Below are 21,226 nucleotides of genomic sequence, written 5' to 3'. Positions count from 1 at the left end.
CCCCCCCGCCCCCCCCCCCCACCTCACGCCCGTCCTCTCCGAGGGGGATGGCGGCCTCCCTCTTGGATCTCCCGGCCTCCCGCCCAGCAGGGTCCCCCTTCTCCCCCTTCGTTTTCTCCAACCGGCCTCGCCCCTTTTCCTCCGGTCCAAATGTCTTCCTCTCAGAGGAGCTCCGCGCCAGCCAGCCTGCTGGCTCGCTCTGCCACCCTCCCTGCTTGCCCTGCTCACAGCCACAAGAACCGCACCCCCCCCCTCCATGCGTGCTCATCCAAATACCCCGAGGTCTGCGTCTGTTCGCCGGGGAGCCCAGAGCTCCCCGGACCCACGCGGTGCACCCTCCGCCCGGGTGGTCATGCCATTCCCCCCCCCCCCCCCCTCCAAGCACCACACTTGCCTTCTCGTGAGTTCTCACTTGTAGCCGCCAGCCAATCTCAGGGACCAAGTCTTGGAGATCCAGATCTTGACTTTCCCCCTATCTCTTGCTGCTGGCCTTCCCCCCCCCCCCATTATTATTTATCGGTCTTGCCTGTAACCTGTTTGTGTGCTGGCTGATATAAAGGAAAAGGGTTAGAAGAATTTTCTCCCTTACCGTAGTCACAATCTAGAAGTGAGATTCACCTCCTCCTCCTAACTTTGTTTAATCTTTCAGGTCTATAAATACTGTCATCCAGCCACCTGCCATTCTTTCTGACGATTTTACCTATATTTTAACAATCCTGGACCTCGCTTTCCCGATTATGGTAGTCTTCTCACTCTTCTTTTCCTTAAAATTACACTGTTTCTAGGACTGGAAACTAAAGTGGTGAAAGGGTTATACCTTAGAAAATGATAGATATCTCATTCACCAGGCTGGGACTTGGGCATTACTTCATTCTTGAGAGTAATGTGGCCTAGTGGTTAAGAGTTCAAACTCTGTAGTGTGATTGCCAGATTTCTGCTCTGGCATTTGCCAGCTCTAACTTTTGGCAAGTTGTTTAACTTCTCTGGCCTGTAGTAGTCTTATAAAGTGAGTCTGTTGATAAGCCTCAGAATAGTAGTGATTACACCGGTTGATGAAGGTAAATTGCTTTGAGCAGTGCCTGGCACATGGTTACCTTTTGATAAATGTTACCTTTATTACTACTTTTACTTGTTTCGGTTATTGAAAGGTTAGTTCTTAGTGAAGGGTGGTACCGGAAAGCTGGTTTCTTTTTAATACCTCTTTTGGTACATAGGATATGTATATCCTTATTGCATAGTTGCATTTTCTTCTCAATTGAAAAATACAGTTTAGCCTCAGATATGCTCATTCTTATTTCAGGTATCTATTTGGAACTTCTAAACCTGGATTATAGTTTTGAAAAAGAATGAATTGGAACCATGTGGAAATTTGACAATAATGGATAGTGAACGTTTTACACAAAACAATTTTAGTGCTACAAAACACTTAAAACTTGTGGGAGGGATATTCCTCAAGCCCATTTAGGTTGAATGTTCCATCATTAGATAGAACTTAACTTGTTACACTCATTCATAGTTACATACCTTTGCTTAATTATCAAATGTTATTCACTTAAAATTTTTTCACCATATTTGCTTACATTTTCCTTGATGTCACTTCATATATTCTCAAAATCTAAGTAAAAATCTGAAATCTGTTATTCAAAATGTAAAATATGTAAAAACTGCCCTACATGTAAAATAAGTACATATGTAAGTATTGAAATGGAACTGTTTTCCCGTTTTTAGCACAAAATTATTTTGCACCACTAAAGCAATGTGCTCCATACTGAGTGACACTGCCTTTGAGAAGAGAAGACTCTTCCCTGGCCTTGAACAAAGTAATATCCTTTGCCATCTCATGCCTGTAAAAATAAAATAAAATGCTTCCTGGTTTCCTAGTGTCTCCATTCTGAGTATTGGACTTGGAATAATACAGGCAGCACAATTGGAAGAAAAATGTCTCCCCTAAGAATCTGGCTTTTAAAAGATTATAGAAAACTTTGAAGGAGTAAAGAAAAGTTAACCTAGGCTTTAACATGATTCCTCTGGTTTGTAAAGATTCCAACAATATTTTAAAAACACCTGCTGTGGGCCTTGTATTAGGGATACCTGAGGGCCTTCTGTGATCCCATGGAAAATCAGTCCTAATACTCTTAAGTTATTCAAGGTGTGTAATGAATGACTTCATCTCTTGAGCACCTTTAATGGTACTCCTTATATACTGTTCTTGAGAGAACTGAATAGTCAACATAAATCAGTCTTTGTAGGCCTTAATACCTACAGAGCCCTGGTTGGAGAAAATTGTCAAATAATAATGTTAATAATGTGACCTCTGCATTTTTCTTTTTCAACTTATATTCTAGTATGCACTGGCAGTAAACAAAGTAGATACAATTTGAGAGGATTGGCAATGTTATTAATGATAACACGATAGCTCATATTTATAAAACACTGCTAAGCACTGTCTCAGGATATTTATATATTAACTTATTTAAACTCAGTGAGCCTGTTTGTTTCTTTGACAGTAGTGAGGTTTTGAACTTGGGGCCTTGTGCTTGCCACAGGCTCTCTGCTGCTGAGCGGTGCCTCTAACCTGTAGACTCTGTGGTCTTCAATGCAGATTTTATTATCTCCATTTTTCACAGGAGGAACTTGAAACATTCCTCAACTTCCACAAAATGGTACAGTTCAGTGAGCAAAGCAGTGGGCAGAATGACTCCCGAGTCTGTTTCTCACTCTTTTGGGCTTTCTCACTTGTCACTTCCTTGTGATTACTTTAGATAAGATTCTGTATGTTTATGAGAAACTTACTTTTTATAATTTAATATCAACCCTTGAATTTCCTTATCTCTTTTAGGTTGTGTAGAGAAAGAAAAAATGAACTTTTGTAAAACACTTGGTACCCAGTTTTATCTCAAGCTTTATACATGACCAGATATTGTAGACATGTATATTGGGTGGTCTATTCGTCGTTTTGTTTCCTAGTTTGGATTTGCTTTCTTAGCAAAAGTTTATTAAACAGCTCATCTGTGCCAGACACTCTGCTAGACGATGGTGACACATTAATGGTAAAATGGTACCTGTATTTATGTAGACAGAACTCAGCTGGGGCATAAAAAAACCAAACAAAACATTACAAAAATAATATTTAGATATAACTGCCCCAGTGGAAAATGATTGTAAACAGTGAAGCCCACTAATCCATTAAGGAATGGTTCTCTGTAGAAGTGACTTTTAGTCTGAAATGTAGAGTGAACTGTAGTAACACAGTGATGTTGGTTATTTCACCTTTCTGAAACTGTGGACCTTAGCATGTTAGAGTAGTTTTATGGGAAGTGAGACCAGAGTAGATCACAACGGCCAATATCCATGCTAAGCATTTTGTATTTTTAAGCCTAAGAGCAAAAGCAAGTCAGTAGAGAATGTTAAGCTACTCAATAAATTACTCAGAATTTCTTTTTTGCTTTAAAAATACCATTGGTTGCTAGGTAGAAGGCAAATCGGTAAAAGGCTCATGCAGGGAGAAGAGTTGGGTCCATGCTTCTCAAAGTTACCTGTGATGAAAGACCAGTTTTATTTTCGTTTCTGACTTGTATTGGTGCTTTAGTAACATTCACTAAAATATATGCTTTGGTGTGTCAGATTGATACGTTTCTTAGCCTATGGGCCAATTTATTAGCTTGCAGAACAGACATTGGTATTGAGTTCAGATGTAAGTAAGTTAAAGGGCTGGGGAGATAGCTCAGTGGAACAGCATTTACTTAGTAGCCTTTACAAGAATTCAAGGCTGTGACTTCTATCTCTAGCACCACTTGGGTTTCATCCTTAGCACAATGGAGGATGGAGGGGATGGAGGGAGTAGTTGAGGAATGATGGAACCTTACTTCAGGTTAGCAGTATTGGTGATAAAGAAGCCCAATTTGATAATATTTGGGACCTAAAATTGATTTGTTAATGGATTATATTTGGCAGCCTAAGGAAAAGAGAGGGTGATTCTTATCCCTAAGGTAGGGAATACTGGAGGCAGAGCAGAATTTTAATTAAGTAGTATCAGGAAAGGAGAGGTATTAATGTTTGAAACATTACGCTTGAGAGAGAGAGAGAAATAGATGTCTACAAGTAGTTTCTATATCAAGAAAGATTTGAATTGGAGATGAATTTGGGAATTGTCAGCACATAGTTTAATTAATGCCTTCGAGTAGAGGGTAAGAGTGCTTGGGGAAAAAAAATAGAGGATAAGATGGCTTGAGCCTTGGCCTAATGGTTCTAGAGTACTTACATATTGGGGGGAAAAAAGTAAAAAAGGATACTGAGAAGGAGTAACTAAGAGGTTCAAGGAAAATTTGGATGACATCATTGAAACCAAGGAATAGATTACATGAAAAAGATGGGAATGCCAGTCAGCTATTTTGAGTGCAGCTGAGAAATCAGCAAAGTGTGCTTTGGATTTAGCAACATGCAGAAACAATTTGAGTTTCTTAGTAGTCTATTTGATGATGAATTATGTTTTAAACTGCCAAAGCTACAATCCTAAATTTAGAATAAAATTACATCTATAGCATGAGCTCTGCCTTCTTTTTTGAGCTCAGACCAGTGTTCCTGTTTATCACCATCTGGGTATTCTATACATACATTAAACATTTAAAAATAACTCTGAATTCATAAGTTGTAAGGGGGAAAGACCCACTATTGATAAGACACTGAATTCTAGACTTGGAGGTATATGATTAAAACTCGGGACTAGGTGAAATGGGCACACAAGATGTTCTAATGTGAGTAATGCTGTCATAACAGTGTACTCAGGGTTTGCCTTGAAGCACAGAGAAGGGATGTCAGGAAAGTCTTTTCAAAGAAAATGGCACTATGGCAGAGTATTCCTAAAAGACAACTAGAACTAGGTAGAGAGGGCAGTGCAGTGACAGTGTATAGAGAAATGGTATTTCAGAAAGTCTGAAAACACAGGAGTTGTGAAACTTTAATAAAGTCAATAATAAGAAATAGTGAATTAAAAGTGGCAATGAAGATAATGGGTTTTATTTATTTGTTTGCTTATTTTTCTTGTGCTCCACCTGGGGCTTGAATTCAGAGGCTGGGCACTATCCTTGAACTTTCTTTTTTTTTTTTTTTTTTAGCACTGTACTATGTGAGCACACGTCTATTTCTGACATCTTAGTGGTTAATTGGAGGTGACAAGCTTGCAGACTCTCCTGCCTTGGCTAGCTTTGAACTGCCATCCTCTTCTTTCGACAGGGTTTCTGTGAGGCCAGGCTGTCCATGAACTTCCAATCCTCCAAGTGCTGAAATTATATAGCCTATTTAGCCACCATAACCAGCAAAATGGATTAAAAAATCAACAAATGGGATAGAAGGCATCTGGCTTAAAATAATAAACTCTTAAAATTTGCTACTGAAATTCCTGATGTTATTGCGATTTAAGGTAGTCTTCATTTACCTTTTATGTTAAGAAAATTATGACTTTCAAATTTTTATTTTGCATTTTTTACTGACTTTAATTCCTTTTGTTTTTTGCCTTTTTCCTGTTTTTAGCGTTGTAGGTCTTACTAAATACTTATAAAAGAACTTTATGGTTTTCATATATTATGGCTATTCATCCTAATTATTAGCATGTTCTGAATTGTGTAATACAATTATGTGAGACTGAATTTGACATAGATAGAAGCTAGCAGTTTTAAACACCTGGATGTGGTGGTGTATATATTTTTTCTTTTTTTTCCTTTTCCCTTCTCCTCTGCCTCTGCTGCTGCTACCTCCTACTTCTCCTCCTCCTGTTCTTCCTCTTCCTCCTCTTCCCCCTCCTCCTCCCCCCCCCTCAGCTTTTTTTGCTCAAGGTTGATGCTCTATTGCTTGAGCCATAATTCCACTTCTGTTTTTTTTTTTCTGGTTAATTGAAAATAAATCTTAATGGACTTTCTAGCCAGCATAGGCTTTGATCCTCCATCTTTACATCTCAGCCATCTGAGTAGCTAGGATTATGGATTACTGGCATTAGCCTCTGGTATACTTTTTATTTTTATTATTTTTTACCTGTCCCAGAGCTTGAACTTAGGGCCTGGGTGTTATGACTGAGCTGCTTTTGCTCAGGTCTAGTACTCTACCTGGAGCCACAGTGCCACCTCCACCTTTTTCTGGGATTTAATTGGAGTTAAGAGTCTCACACAGACTTTCCTGTTTGGGCTGGCTTTGGACTGTGATCCTCAGATCTCAGCCTCTTGAGTAGCTGGATTATAGGTATGAGCAACCAGTGCCTGGCTGCTGCTGCTTCATCTTTCTTCTTTCTTCATCATCATCATCATTATTTGTTGGTCATAGAACTTGAACTCAGGGCCTGAATGATGTTCCTGAGTGATTTTGCTCAAGGCTAGTGCTCTACCATTTTGATCCACAATGCCACTTACCACAAGTATGCTTTTTTTTTGTTTTTTTTTTACAGTTACAGAAGTCAGGTAATGAGTACATTTCTTTTTGAACAGTGTTACCCCCTCCCTCATTTTCTCCCACTTTTCCCTCTTCTGGTCCCCTTCCTCCTGAAGTTATAAAGTTCATTTCCAAGGTAATATCTAATAAGTATCACTGTTCTATTTTGCCTTTTGTCCCACCATTTCTGTGATTTTCCTTTCCCCAAATCAGATAAACTACAAGACAGAAATCCCCATATTTGGAGGCTCAGGCCAAAGGATCTTGAGGCTAGCCCGGGCTATATCAAAAAACACTATTCCCTGTATATTATCCTCTGTGTATAATCCTTTGCCTCAAACTCTGCTTGTCATTAGAGATGCCAGAGGAGGAACTATGATGGGAGTGGTCCTTTGTGCAAATTATGTAAATATGTTTAAAAAATATGACCTCCATCCCACTGCTCTGGAATTATTGTGCTTACTTTCTTCCTTTAATAGATGGAGGAATACAAATGATTCAGGATAACAAAAAACAAAGAAAAGGTTATTTCTTTTCATAGTTAATACACATCTAAAAGGTTGTAGTCTGAAAGGTAGTAACACAATGAAAACATTTTAAAAGAAGTTTTTCTCAAAGAAGATACTGTGTTTTCTGAAGGAAATTGAACTTTTTTAAAATTTTGTATAAAAACACTTTTGTGCCTTACCTCTTGTGTCCTCTCCCAAGTAAAGACGTGAACTTTTTGGGTTTTGATTTTTTTCTGGAAGTGGGATTTGAATCACGGGTCTTGCACTTACTCAGTTTGCTTACTTGGCTACCTCTACCACCTTGAACCACACCTCTTCCCTATATTTTAGCTCTTTAGTTGGACATAGAGTCTAGCAGATTTTTTTTGTCATCAAATTATGTATTCTATGGATTTGGATAAATTTAGGCTATATGTCTACCATTACAGTATCCTACAGAGTAGGATTACTCCCCTTAAAAACCCTCTTTGTGAGCCGGGTACCAGTGGCCCATGCCTGTAATCCTAGTTACTCAGGAAACTGAGACATGGAAGATTGATGTTTGAAGCTGTCCTGGGCAGAAAAATCCTGTAGACTCCATCTTTAATTAACCAGAAAAACCCTTGACTAGAATTGTACTCAAGTATAGAGTGGTTGCTATGAGTAAGCAAACAAATCCTTAGGCTCTAAATCAAACCCTGGTACTAGCAAGCCCACGCTTATGCACACATGCCTTTTCATCTCTCTCTCTCTACTCAATCTCTGGTGACCACTGACTAATTATCATTATTACTATTGTTATTTTATCATTATCATCTCTTTTGACCTTTCCAAGATGTGGTATAGATGGAATCATACAGTGTTGCCCTTTTCATATTAGCTTCTTTCACTTAGTATCCATTTACATTTCCACTGTGTTTCTTTATGGCTTTGTAGGTAATTCTTTTTTATTCTGAGAAATACGATAGTGACTGTATATACATACATTATTTGTCCTAGCAAAGATATTTTGGTGGCTTCAAGGTTTTGACAGTTATAAAAAGAAAGCTGCTGTGAACAGCCTTGTGTAAGGTTTTGTGTAGTCATGAAATTTCAGATCCTGTAGGTAATAATTGCTAGATGGTACGAGTGTATTTAGTTGTGTGAGAAACTGTTAAACTATCTTCCAAAGTACTTGTGTCATTTTGTATTCCTATGAGCAAGTCAGAAAGTTCCTACAATGACACATCCTTTTCTCTGTTAGGTGTTGTGAGTGTTCTATTTTGGCCATTCTAATGAATGTATAGGGGTATCTCATTGTTTTTATTTTCATCTCCTTGGTGACTCTCCTTGGTGATGTTTAGAGCCTTTGCATGTCCATGTTTGATCTACATATATCTTCCTTCCTAAAGTGTCTATTAAGGTAGTACTCCTGTTTCAGTTGATTTCTTATTGTTGAATTTATATATTTTATATTATAAATCTTTATTAGTTGTATTCTTTACAAGTATTTTCAGTAGTCTGTACCTTGTCTTTTCATTATTTTGACGGTTAGTTTTCTTCTCTATTAGGATAGTTTAGCATTTACAATTAGGTATATGACCCATAGTTTTTGTGAAGAGTGTAAAATCTGTGTCTAGGTTTTAAAAAATTTTTTTTACTTTGTGTATGCTTAGTTGTTGCAGTACCATTTAGGAAAAGATTATTGTGTAGTGTGAAACACATTTCTTTGTCTCAGATAGCTCTTAAAGCACTTAAATTTTTCAGAGCAGTAAGACTTATCTTTTATTCATAATGACCCACCTTGATAACTAAAGTTCATGCTCATGAGGTAAATAAGAGTCCAGTGCCCTAGATAATCTCAAGATGAGGTCAGTCACCCGGAGGACTCATTAGAGGATTTGAGCTTTTGGCCCCACCTCTGGACCTCTGAGTTAGGCTGAAAATCAAGCTTCGTAAAAATTTTTGAACTAGACTCCATTCTTTAACCTGCAGGTTTGGGCTTCCACTTTCCCCATCACATCTGGTTACTGAAGTGTCCTGTGTTGATTGAGAGTAGACAATAGTTTGTTTTCACCCTTATAACAGTATTTGTTTCATTATGTTACCCTTTTCCTTTATCAGAGATTGGTTAATCACACTTGTGTGGTCTGTTTCACTTCTGTTGAGTTATCCTTTCATCAGTACATTACTGTCCTAATTGTTGTAGATGTTTACTAAATATTAAAGTGAAGTTGTGTCATTCCTCCGACTGAATTCAGTGTTGGCTTTTCTGGGGCTTTTGCCTTCCATAGAATCAGTTCCTTGATAACTCCAAGAAGAATTTGCTGTTATTTGGACTGGGATTTTTTGAATCTAGATCAGGTTGAGAACTGATATCAGTATAGTCTTTCTGTTTTCAGATGAGGGCTGAGGGATGTCCTCAGCTGTTTTTTTTTTCTTTTTTTGTCAGTCATAGGGCTTGAACTCTGGGCTTGAATGCTGTCCCTCAGCTCTTCAGCTCAAGGCTAGTACTCTACCACTTGAGCCACAGTACTACTTCCAATGTTCTGGTGGTTTATTGGAGATAAAAGTTTCACAACCTTTCCTGCCTGGGCTGGCTTTGTACTGCAATCCTCAGATCTAAACCTCCTGACTAGCTAGAATTACAGGCGTGAGCCTCCAGCACCCCACCTGTCTTCAGCTTTTGAGGTCCACATATGAAAAGAATTTTACTGTATTTCATAACAAGGAGAATCTCACAAGGTTAGGAGTTTTGACAAGGATTTATTTTAGTATACAAGTTAAAATAGTGAGAAATGGAGACAAAGTAAAAAGCAGGAAATACAAGACATTATGCAGTCTCTTTAAAAAGTATATATATGTATTGTTATTGTGAAGGTGATGTACAGAGGTTATAGTTAAATAGATAAATCAGATAGATGAAGAGTACATTTCTTTTTTTTTTGGTCAGTCATGGGGCTTGAACTCTGGACTTGGGCACTATCCCTCAGAGCCACAGTGCCATTTCCAGTTTTCTAGTGGTTTATTGAAGTTAAGAGTCTCATGACTCTCCTTGCCCAGGCTGGCTTTGAACCTTGATCCTCAGATCTCTGACTCCTCAGTAGCTAGGATTACAGGCTTGAGCCACTGGTGCCCAGCAAGAGTACATTTCTTTTTAAACAATGTCAACCTTCCCTGGCGCTCTCCCAGCTTTTCCCTGCTTTCACTGTCCACAAGTTGTATAGTTCATATTCAACATAGTGTCCACATTTTCAACATAGTATCACTGTTGCATTTGTTCATCCTCTGTCCCACCATTTCTTTGTTCCTCCTTATCCTCCTAAAGACAGACAAATGAACAAACAGAACAAGAGGAAAAGAGAACAAAAACAGTGACAAACTAAGAAGAAAAACTCTTATTTCCATTTCCTCGAGTTCATTTGGATAAATACTATTTTATATGATCAGATGCACATAGCTATTTTGCCTTTGGATCCTCTTCTAAGACTATCCTTCCTTGGGCTTTCTCTCTGTGAATGTCTAGAGACCTGTATAATTTATCATGTCCCAGTGTGTTATTTATTTACATACTTTAATGTGATAGTTCATATCTATCATCTTTATACTTTCTTTTTATTAAGTTTTTTTTATTGTGAAAATACTGTACAGAGGGGTTACAATTACATGAACAAGATAATGAGTACCTTTCTTATCAAGCATTGTTGCCTCCTTTGTTTCCCCCCATCCCTGCCCTCCCGTGTGTCTGTGTCCCCCCCCCTTCCCCGCCAAAGTTGTAAAGTTCATTTTTTGACATACTGTTTTGTATATCTCATTGTTGCAATGGGTCCACCTATATCCCTATTTAATCAATTTGTTTTTTCCCGTCCCCGCCCCAAATTATACCAACATCAAATACAGTGAAAGCGGGTTATACTGTGGGGGAGGGACATACAAAGCAACAAAGAAATAATCTTATAAATATGTTAGAAACAATAGCAAGAAAGAAAAACCATTTGAGTCCTTATCTTGGGGTTCATTTCGCTTAACATCAACTCATCTGCCCGTTTCTGCTTGTCTCAGATATATACTAGTTATTGCAAATAAGGGAAACCACGGGACCTAAGTTTCTTTGGGCCTGGCTTACTTCACTTAATATAATTTTTTCCAAATCTTTCCATTTCCTAACAAATGAGGCAATGTCATTCTTTCTGATGGAGGCATAGAATTCCATTGTGTATATATATACCACATTTTCTTGATCCGTTCATCTACTGAGGGGCATCTGGGTTGGTTCCATATCTTAGCTATGGTAAATAATGCTGCATTAAAATAGTTGTGCTGGTAGCTTTAGTATGGTCTTGTTTGTGATCATTCAGGTGAATGCCCAAAAGTGGAATTGCTGGGTCATAGGGGAGTGCTATGTGGAGTCTTTTGAGGAACCTCCATACTACTATCCAAAGTGGTTGAACAAGTTGGTATACTAGTGGCTTAGAGCAATATTGACTTCTTAGAGATTGGTTTTGGATGGCTGAGTGCTGTTTATTCTAAAGCATGCAGATGTTATTTAGGCTTACCCAGGGACAACAACTTCATTTTCTTTTTCTCACTTCTCCTTCCTCTTCCCCATTCTTTCCCCCCTCCCCTTCTCCCTTCCTTCCTCACTTTACTCCTTCCTTCCTTGATTCCTTGCTTCCTTCCTTCCACCAGAATTGAATTCCAGTTCTGTTTCTTTATCTGATTGTGTAGGGTTTGTATCTTCTTAATATCTCAAAGGGGAAGGTTAGATGTAGGTAACTCCTTTATATCACCTTATTCTTGTAACTTAACATTGAAAAGTAGATGATGGGAGGGCAGAGTTTTTCAGTTTTTATTTCTTGGCTTTAATGTCTTAGTCAGACCCTTTAAATATTTATTAACATTTGTTTCCCTATCTTCTCGTTTATCTTACCTCATTTCTACTCATTAATTTGTAATATCTCTCCATTTATTTAGTTCTTTGATTTTGTTAATCAGTTTTGTAGTTTCCTCATATAGAGCTCATATTTTTATTAGATTTTTATTTAAAATTAATATTTCAGTTTTCAGAGCTAATGTAAATGATGAGGTACTCCTACTTCCAGATTTTAATATTTTATCGCAGGTAAGAAATAGGAATAGGGAAAGTAATTGATATTCATATGTTAGTTTTGTATTCATCAACCTTTACACAATTGTTCATTGAAGTAGTTATTTTCTAATTCATATGTGTACATTCACATTTACATTTACATGCATACATTTAAATGTATACATTACATTTCCTTCTTTTCAATCATTATTCTCAACCCCCTGTTCTAGTACAGTATAGTAAAGTAGTGGTGAGATCAGACATCCTTTCCTTATTTGATTTTCATGGAAAAGCTTCAAGTTTCTCACCACTAAATATGATATTAGCAGAGAAAATTTTGTAGGTTTTCTTTCTGAATCAACTTGAGGAAGTTCCCAGTGTTCCTGATGTTTATTTTGAAGGGAGTTGTTGGATTTTACAAAATGCTTCTTATGCATATATTGATAGGATCATAAGGATTTCTTTTTAATCTGTTGAATGTGTTGGTATAGAATCTTGTTCATTTTGAAATATTGGACCAGTCTGTGTTACTGTGATAATTGAGAACTGTATAGTTTTTTAAATATATTTTAATTCACAATATTTCGTTGAAGGATTTTTTTTTCTGCTCCTCAGAAAAATTCATCTGAAGTTTTCTTGTAATTTCTGTTTGATTTTAGTATTAGGATGATGCTAGCTTCATATAATGAATGAGTCAGGAAGAATTTGATGTGCTTTAATTCTAAAGAAGTGGTATAATTTATTTTTTAACATTTGATGGAATTCTCCAGTGACTGTTCTTGGTACTTTGTTTTGAAAGGTTATTATTGATCTAGTTCATTAATAGGTCATAAACCTTTTTAATGATTGGTATTTTTTCTTGTGTGAAATTTTCAGGTAGTGTTTTCCATGCATTGATTCATTTCATGTAGGGCACCAAATAGAACTGGTTATATTATCTTTTTAATCTTCATGCATCGGTTGTGGTGTTTCCTTCTTTATTTCTCAATATTTATTTTTCAATTATTTTAGCAATTTGTATCTTATTTATTCATTAATTTATTTTCTTAGATTAGCTGATCTTTTTTTTTTTTTTTTCAGTCATGGGGCTTGAACTCTGGGCCTGTGTGCTATCCCTCAGCTCTTCAGCCCAAGGCTAGTACTCTACCTTGAACCATAGCACCACTTCTGGTTTTCTGAGTGGTTTATTGGAGATAAGAGTTTCCCGGCCTTTCCTGCCTGGTCTGGCTTTGAACTGCAATCCTCAGATCTCAGCCTCCTGAGTAACTAGGATAATAGGCGTGAGCCACCAGCGCCCTGTGACTAACCAGTCTTTTAAAGAAATCAGCATTTGATTTTTACTGATTTTTCTTTTGATAATTTTGTTTTCAGTTTCATTGATTTCTCTTAATTTTTATTTCTTCCAATATTGAATTCACTCTTGCTGGTTGTAGTTGTTTTGTTATTCCATCTCCTCCTTTTCTTCCACCTTTCTTCTTTTACCCTTCTTCTCTTCCTCCTTTCTTTCTTTTTTTTTTTTTAACTTTGTTGTGGGGCTTGAACTCAGGGCGGGCCTGAGACTGTGCTGAAGGCTAGCACTATACCACTGGAGCCACAGCACCATTTCTGGTTTTAGAATGGTTAACTGGAGGTAAGAGTCTGATGGAGACTTTTCTACCTAGGTTGGCTTCAAATCGCTATCCTCAGGTCTCAGCCTTCTGCACAGCTAGGATTACAGGCGTGAGCCACCCAGCTTTCTCTTCCTTTCCTCCTTAGTTTCCTAAGGTGAAAGCTTAGATGTTTGATTCTCAGTCTTTTCTGTTGGTCCTGGGCCTTGGACTCAAGGCCTGGATACTGTCCCTGAGCTTTTCTTTCTTAAGGCTAGCACCCTACCACTTGAGCCACAGCTCACCTCCAGCTTTTTTTTTATTGTGAAAATACCCTACAGAGGGGTCACAATTACATGAGCAAGGTAATGAGTACAGTTCTTGTCAAACATTGTTGCTTCCTCCTTTGTTTCCCCTTACCATCCCTGCACTCCCATCCCATCCTCCCCCCAAGTTGTACAATTTGTTTTTCAACATAATGTCTTGTACATCTCATTGTTGCAGTGGGTCCACCTGTGTCCCTATTAAAACAATTTGTTTGTTCCCTTCCCCTCCACAAATTATACTAACATCAAATACAGTGAAAACAGGGGTTGGAGGTAAGAATCTCATGAACTTTCCTGCTTAGGCTGGTTGCAGACTGTGATCCTCAGATCTCAGCTTCCTGAGTAGCTAGGATTGCAGGATGAACCACTGGTGTCTGGACTGATGTATATTTGTTTCCAGGTTTTGCTACTATTGGTACTGATGCCATGAACTAGATGTTTATATACATGTCTGTATGCATAAGTGTGAATTAGTGAATCATAGAGTAAACCTGTGCTCAGCCCTAGTGGATAGTGCCAGCTATTTTGTAAAGACATCTTAAACTCCTAACTCCTGACTACTCTTTCAATATTTTTTTCAATCTTTTTCTTTCTTTTTAAAAAAATATTATTGTCAAGATGATGTACCAAGGGATTACAGTTATGTAAGTAATGTAGTGATTACATTTCTTTTCATTTTGGTTGTACAACAAAAGTTGTAGCTTTAGCATTCTTTCATTTCTGATGATGAATGATATTGTATACATTTTTATAAGCTTACTGGCCATCTGGATATCCCTTTTTGTGAAGCACTGGGTCAAGTCTTTTGCCTATACACACATATATAATTTTTAAAAATTAGAATATATGTCCTTTTAAAAATGATTGTAGCCGGGTGCCAGTGACTCACACTTGTAATCCTAGCTACTCAGGAAGCTGACATCTGAGGATGGAGGTTCAAGGCCAGCCCAGGCAGAAAAGTCTGTGAGACTCTTATCTCAAATAAACCACTAGAAAACCAGAAGTGGCACTGTGGCTCAAGTGGTGGAGTGCTCATCTGAGCTGAAGAGCGTAGGGACAGCACCCAAGCCCAGAGTTCAAGTCCCACGACTGACAAAAAAAAAAAAAAAATTGTAGGAAATATTTTTTTCTGCATTTGAATCTTTAATGCATATTACAGCTATTTTCTCTCACTTTAAGACTTAACTTTTGATTTCTTTTTTTGTGGTTATTCAGCAGTGGGGCCTGAACTCTGGGCCTGGGCACTTGTCCCTCAGCTCTCAGCTCAAGGTTAGCGCTCTACCACTTGAACCATAGCTCCACTTTCAGCTTTCTTTGCTTATGTGGTGCTGAGGAATCAAACCCAGGGCCTCATGCATGCAAAGCAAACACTCTACCACTGAGCCTCCTTCCCAGCCCCACCTTTTGATTTCTCAATGCCATTTTCTGATCAACCAAAATTCTTTTTTTTTTTTAAATTTTGTCAGTCATGGGGCTTGAACTCTGGGCCTGGGCGCTGTCCCTCAGCTCTTTAGCTCAAGGCTAGTGCTCTACCACTTGAGCTACAGCACCACTTCCTCAACCAAAATTCTTAATTTTAACATATTGTCATATATCCAATTTATATTACTACTATTTGTGTGTGTGTGTGTGTGTGTGTGTGTGCACGCGCGTGTGTGTGTGTGTGCCACTACTAGGGCTTGAACTCAGGGCCTGGGCTGTATTCCTGAGCTTTTGTGCTCAAGGATAGTGCTCTACCACTTTGAGCCACCACTCTACTTCCAGTTTTTCCACTGGTTAATTGGAGATAAGAATCTCAGAGACTTTTTTGCCTGGGATGGCTTTGAACTTTAGTCCTCAGATCTCAGCCTACTGAGTAGCTAGGCATGAGCCACAAGTACATTTTTAAACCTATCAACTCTGGTATCATGGGAACTGGTTCAAGGATTCCCTGTGTATACCAGAATTTGTGGGTACTCGAGTCCCTTATTTAAAGGTTATAGGATTTTCTTATAACCCATGTACCCCCATAATTTAAAACGATTTTAGATCACTGTAATTCTTGATCACTGTGTAAATCCTAAGTAAATAATTGTTATACTATATTGCTTGCTTAGAGAATAATGATGAGAAACTCTTCCCAGCTACTTAGGAGGTGGAGATTGAGAAAATTGAAGTTTAAGGCCAGCTCAGGATTAGAAAGTGAGATCTCAGCTCAACAAGTAAGCTGTGTATTGTGATACAAGTCTGTATTCTCCACTACTCAGGATCATATATAAGAAGATTGAAGTCCAAGCCCATCCCTGGGCAAACAGATAAAACTCTTATCTCAAAAATAAGTAGAACAAAAAAGGACTAAGTGTGTGGCTCAACTGGTAGAGCCCAGCTAGGGTTAGGCCCTGAGTCCTAACACCAGTACTACCTAAATAACAAATAAATAAAATAAAACAAAGGGAAAAAAGTTTGTAGTGTTCAGTATAGAGTTATATAGAGTGCTCAGTATAGAGGTGATTTTGTTTTTCAAATACTTACAATCTGTGGTTGTTTTACTCTGTGAGCACTCAACCCATAAAAACAGGGTTAGCTATGTACATTTGTTGTTACTTATTTGCCAAGAGGTGCTTTTGCTACTCTCCACAAAGTTTAATAAGTTGTGTTTTCATTCTCATTTACCTTAAAGTATTTTCATATTTCTCCTTTGAATTTTATGTTTTCTAGAAGTGTGATTAATCTTTAAGTCTTGGGGATTTTTCAGCTATATGTTGATTTCTAGTTTAATTCTACTATAGTCTGAATAGACCTACCATCATTTCTAAGGTATGTTTTTGGAGTTAGGTCTGTCGTGATGAATGTTCCATGTGGTATTGAGAAAACTATTCTGCTGCTTTTTAAAAAGAAGTTATCTGTCAACGTCCATTGTATGTACTTGATGTTAGTGTCGAGTTCCTCTGTGTCCTCACTGGACTGTCCTGGATCAGCCCACTTTTGCTAGAGGGGTGACGAGTATTCATGTCTATTTTTACAATTCTCTTAAGTTTTTCTCTCACATCTAGATGCTGTCTGCTCACAGCATACACATTAAGAATTAGTATGTCTTCTTGGAGAATTGACCTCTTAAAATTTTTTTTTCTTATTGTGAAAATACCATACAGAGGGGTTACAATTACATGGGCAAGGTAACGAGTACATTTCTTATCAAGCATTGTTGCCTCTTTCTTTGTTTCCCCTTACCATCTCTTCCCTTCTCCCCCCTCCTCCCCACCCCCCGAATTGACCTCTTTTTAACGTTACATAATGGCCATTTATTCCAGTAATTTCTTTTTTTTTAAGAATTAAGTGATTTTTAAAGATTGTATAGTCTTTTAATAGTTATCCAGTTATCATTGGAATAAAGTATGTGTGCATACATGTGCATGTGAAGTGGAATATTATTCAGCTGAAATGTGAATAATGCTGGATCGTACTAGATGTGATTGTGTTAAGTGAAATAAGGAGCACCAAAAAGAAAATTTCACATGTTCTCTCATATGCAGAATCTAGTCCTTAAAAAGAAATGGCAGAGATGGGTGCTGGTGGATAATACCTATAACCTTAGCTCCCTAGAATGCTCAGATCTGGGAATTGTGGTTAAGAACCAGCCTGGGTAAATCCAAGAGACTGTTATCTGCAAATCACTAGCAGAATAAGGGAAGTGGAAGCATGGCTCAGGTGGTAGAGTGTCAGTCATTAGTGCAAAAACTAAGAGAGTTCGAGAGCATGAGGTCTTGAGTTCAAACGTCAGTTCCAGGTGGAAAAAATGGCAATGTAAAATAGAACCTGTTTGGATGTGGGTACCAGTGGGGAAGATGAAAGAAGAGAGGTAAATGTGGTTGAAAATAGAATGCTAAACATGTTGAAATTGCTTTAAGAGGAAGGATGAATGAATATGTCATATACTTATATGAGGATATCATAATGAAACCCCCTTGTGAAACTAATATGTGCTAATAAAAATACTCAGAAAAGTGGCTGCATGAATTTCTAACCTCATATAATTAGGCAACATTTGTTTCATATTATCTAATTTTTTAGCCATTCTAGTGAGTGTGAAGTAAACATGTTTAATAAGTCAACAACATGACCATATCATAAAGGATCAAAACTCAAGAAGTGTAAAAGAATGCTTGAAATGAAGATATTTGATCTAGTGTTTAAAACGACTTGGGAAACATATAACACCAATTGTTAACTGCTTAAAAGAGTAGTCACTGGAAAGAGTAACTGTGTTTCCTAATACCCATGAGTAAAATCAATAAAGTTATATTTTATCTTGGTATAAGAGAAATTTGTTTTTGAGACAGGGTACTGGCCTTGATTTCATGATCCTCTTGCCTTCAACCTCGCAAGTGCTGGGATTAAAGGCATGTACCGTCATGCCCAGCTTTAAAGGAAGATTTTCAAAAACTCTGTTATGAGTGCTCAAGTATGGTCAGCTGACCAGGGATTGGGAATATTTCATAATCAGGAACAAGTAGGAGCTTAAGCCAGTATTGGCAGGGTGTTTTCTCCAAAATAGATTGGTTCCTTTCCTCATATGCTCAGGGGAAGTGGAACAGAGGCCTGTATATTTTCACAAAATCTACATGATGTCTTACCTGTTGATAAAGTGTGTATATAAAGCAAATTTAATTTTTATTTATGGAAAATCACATTATCATGAAAATGATAGCTTCCTAGCTTCATTTACTGACTTTTAACAAATGATGTATTTCTACCTAACTTGCTAAATGTGGAAAAAAAATACTGTGATTTTCAAGTGATAAATTTTGTAGGCTTTAATGTACATTGCTTTAATGTACTTGATCTTACTTGACTACCTACCTAGGTGATTGTGTTCATTCATTATTCTGTTTTTTTTTTTTTTGGGTCTGGTCGTGGGGCCGAAACTCTGTGTCTGGGAGCTGTCCCTCAGCTCTTCAGCTCAAGGCTAGTGCTCTACCACTTGAGCCACAGCGCCACTTCCGGCTTTTTTTCTTTTTGCTTATATGGTGCTGGGGAATTGAACCCAGGGCCTCATGCATGCAAGGCAAGCGCTCTACCACTGAGCCATCTTCCCAGCCTCATGATCTTGCTTTTTTTTTAGAGAAAAGTAATTACCTGCATTGTAGAGTTCACTCAGTTTTCAGAACTTGAAACTAGTGTTGACAAACAAACTTTGCCATATGTTCACAGCATCCTGTGTGTGTTTTAGATTTCTTTGTGGAGCTTTAAAGAATTTTTCACTAGATCTTACTGAAAATGGCTAACCACTGTTTTTCATTACTGAATTATTGAATTATTAGTAAAAACCAAGGACACAAAAAAGTATTTCTGCTTATAGCTCCCTTTCAGTGTTAGGATTTAGACCTTTTTCATTTCCTTAATAGGTATAGATTGTATTCGATGAATATGTAGGGAAATGCCATTCCTAGTCTTTCAAAAGATATTTGGTGGTGGTTTCTTTTGTAGACACACACGCATACACACAAACACATTCTCTAGGTAGCTTATGCTTTTTTCTTTTTGACGTATTTATTACCTCACTTTTAATAGCTAACATTTTTATTTTTATTTCTTTTGTTAAATACTGTGGTAGAGCACCTCCTTCCTGAATATCTATACTCAACATATTCATATATAGTTCTTGAGTTTTGCTGGTCACAGGAATCATGGAGTATTTACTCATCATCAGAAGAGCCAAAATGGTAGTCATGTCCTTAACATGTTCATGAAGTTTATTTTCTGTGTAAGGGAAAAAAGACTCATAGATAAATGGCACTAACTTCCTCTTTTTAAGTATAGTTTGGCCCTGTGTTACATCATTGCAGAAGAAACTGGATTAATATTTTGGAGTCTTGTAGTACATTCTTCTCATACTGTTTTATTTCTTTCCTTTTTTGCCCCCTTTAAACTGAGTGGCTATGTGGTAAAAATGTTTTCTCCTAAAAATTAAGCCTTTTTATGAACATGCACAGTATAATGAAATCAAAGCATTATTTTGCTACAAATTACCCTAATGTTTACCATTTTGTCATTTTTCTTTAAGAATTTTGTGGCTTAGAGGCCTAGATATGGTGTATATAACACTGTTCTTTAGTGACAATATTGGTGTGTATCTCCATGATTGGAAGTGGGTAGGGACACTGCCGATTAGGGGCAGCCAACTTTGTTTCATCCTGGGGGGAAGGGGAAGAGTAAGAGATATATTTGATGCTGAAGCTTTTAGGTGTTCTTGATCATAGGACATGCTCATTACTGCAGTATGATTTTTAAAGCCACCAGCATAGTGGGGTGGGGGTGGGGGCGGAAATCTGTGGGATTATTTGAACTGAATTACTGGCTAAGCAGTTTTTAGGTAGAACACATCAAATAGCTGTTTAGTAAAGTTTCATGTCATGATAGAAATGTTCTGTAACTTTGACTTTCTGTATGATAACCACTAACTATAATAGTCTATTGAACACTTACAATGAATGTTAAATCTAGTACAGCTTCAGGAATAAATTCTAATTTTATTCAACTTAAACTTAGATAGGGACACATGTCTAGTGACGAATGGGTTAGAGTATTCTGAAAGCTTTTGTTACTATGTTTAGGGGTAGATTTATAGCTAATCATTTCATTATTTGTTAAGACATTTATTTTGGTGCAAACACTTTTGATGGCAATAAGAAAAAAAAAGTTTTTTGTTTATGTTTTTTGTTGGTTTTGTAGAACTTGGGGCCTAGGTGCTATTCTTGAGGTCTTTTGCTCAAGGCTAGTACTTTACCGCTTTGTGCCACAGTGCCACTTCCAGTTTTCTGGTGGTTAATTGGAGAAAAGAATCCCAAAGACTTTCCTGCCTGTTCTGGCTTTGAAGGTTGATCCTCAGATCCCAGCCTCCCAAGTAGCTAGGATTACACTTATGAACTACTAGCACCTAACTCAAGAAGTGTTTAATGAAAACATGTACTTCTTTTTTTTTTTAAGATTATTATACAGCTCAGCAGCTCAAATAAGGAGTAAGTGGTTAAAGGAGGATTTTCAGGATGATTGTGGTAAAACAAGTAAATAAAGCATGAAATGTTAGGTATGCTTGCTAGGGAGAGTTAGTAGTGGTACATTATAGGTTGGGTTTAATAAGGAAGGTAGTGAAGCCACTGTGGATAATGATAAGAAAAATGGGAACAGGTCAAGGGAGTATTGGTAATACTTTCTTAAAGGATTAAATTGATGTAGGAAATGAAATAAACTTTGTTATGAAAGATAAGTCCAAGGATATATTTTTACAGTGTGTCAAGCTACTTGGTAAATTCACTTTGGAAAAGATTGATGAAATGCTAAATTAGTGAGAGTATTCTGGAG

General features: G+C 37.5%; 1 protein-coding gene across 2 annotated transcripts in view; it reads left to right on the top strand.

Moving 5' to 3' along the window:
* Positions 1 to 21,226, top strand: part of Spopl (speckle-type POZ protein-like) — a 50,643-nt gene that overhangs the window by 647 nt on the left and 28,770 nt on the right. The gene's annotated exons all lie outside the window — the stretch shown is intronic.

The sequence above is a fragment of the Dipodomys ordii genome, unplaced genomic scaffold (assembly GCF_000151885.1).
Source record: "Dipodomys ordii isolate 6190 unplaced genomic scaffold, Dord_2.0 Scaffold126, whole genome shotgun sequence".
Classification (NCBI taxonomy): Eukaryota; Metazoa; Chordata; class Mammalia; order Rodentia; family Heteromyidae; genus Dipodomys; species Dipodomys ordii.
The sequence above is the reverse complement of the archived record's forward strand: the minus strand, read 5'-3'. Positions and strand labels throughout refer to the sequence as shown.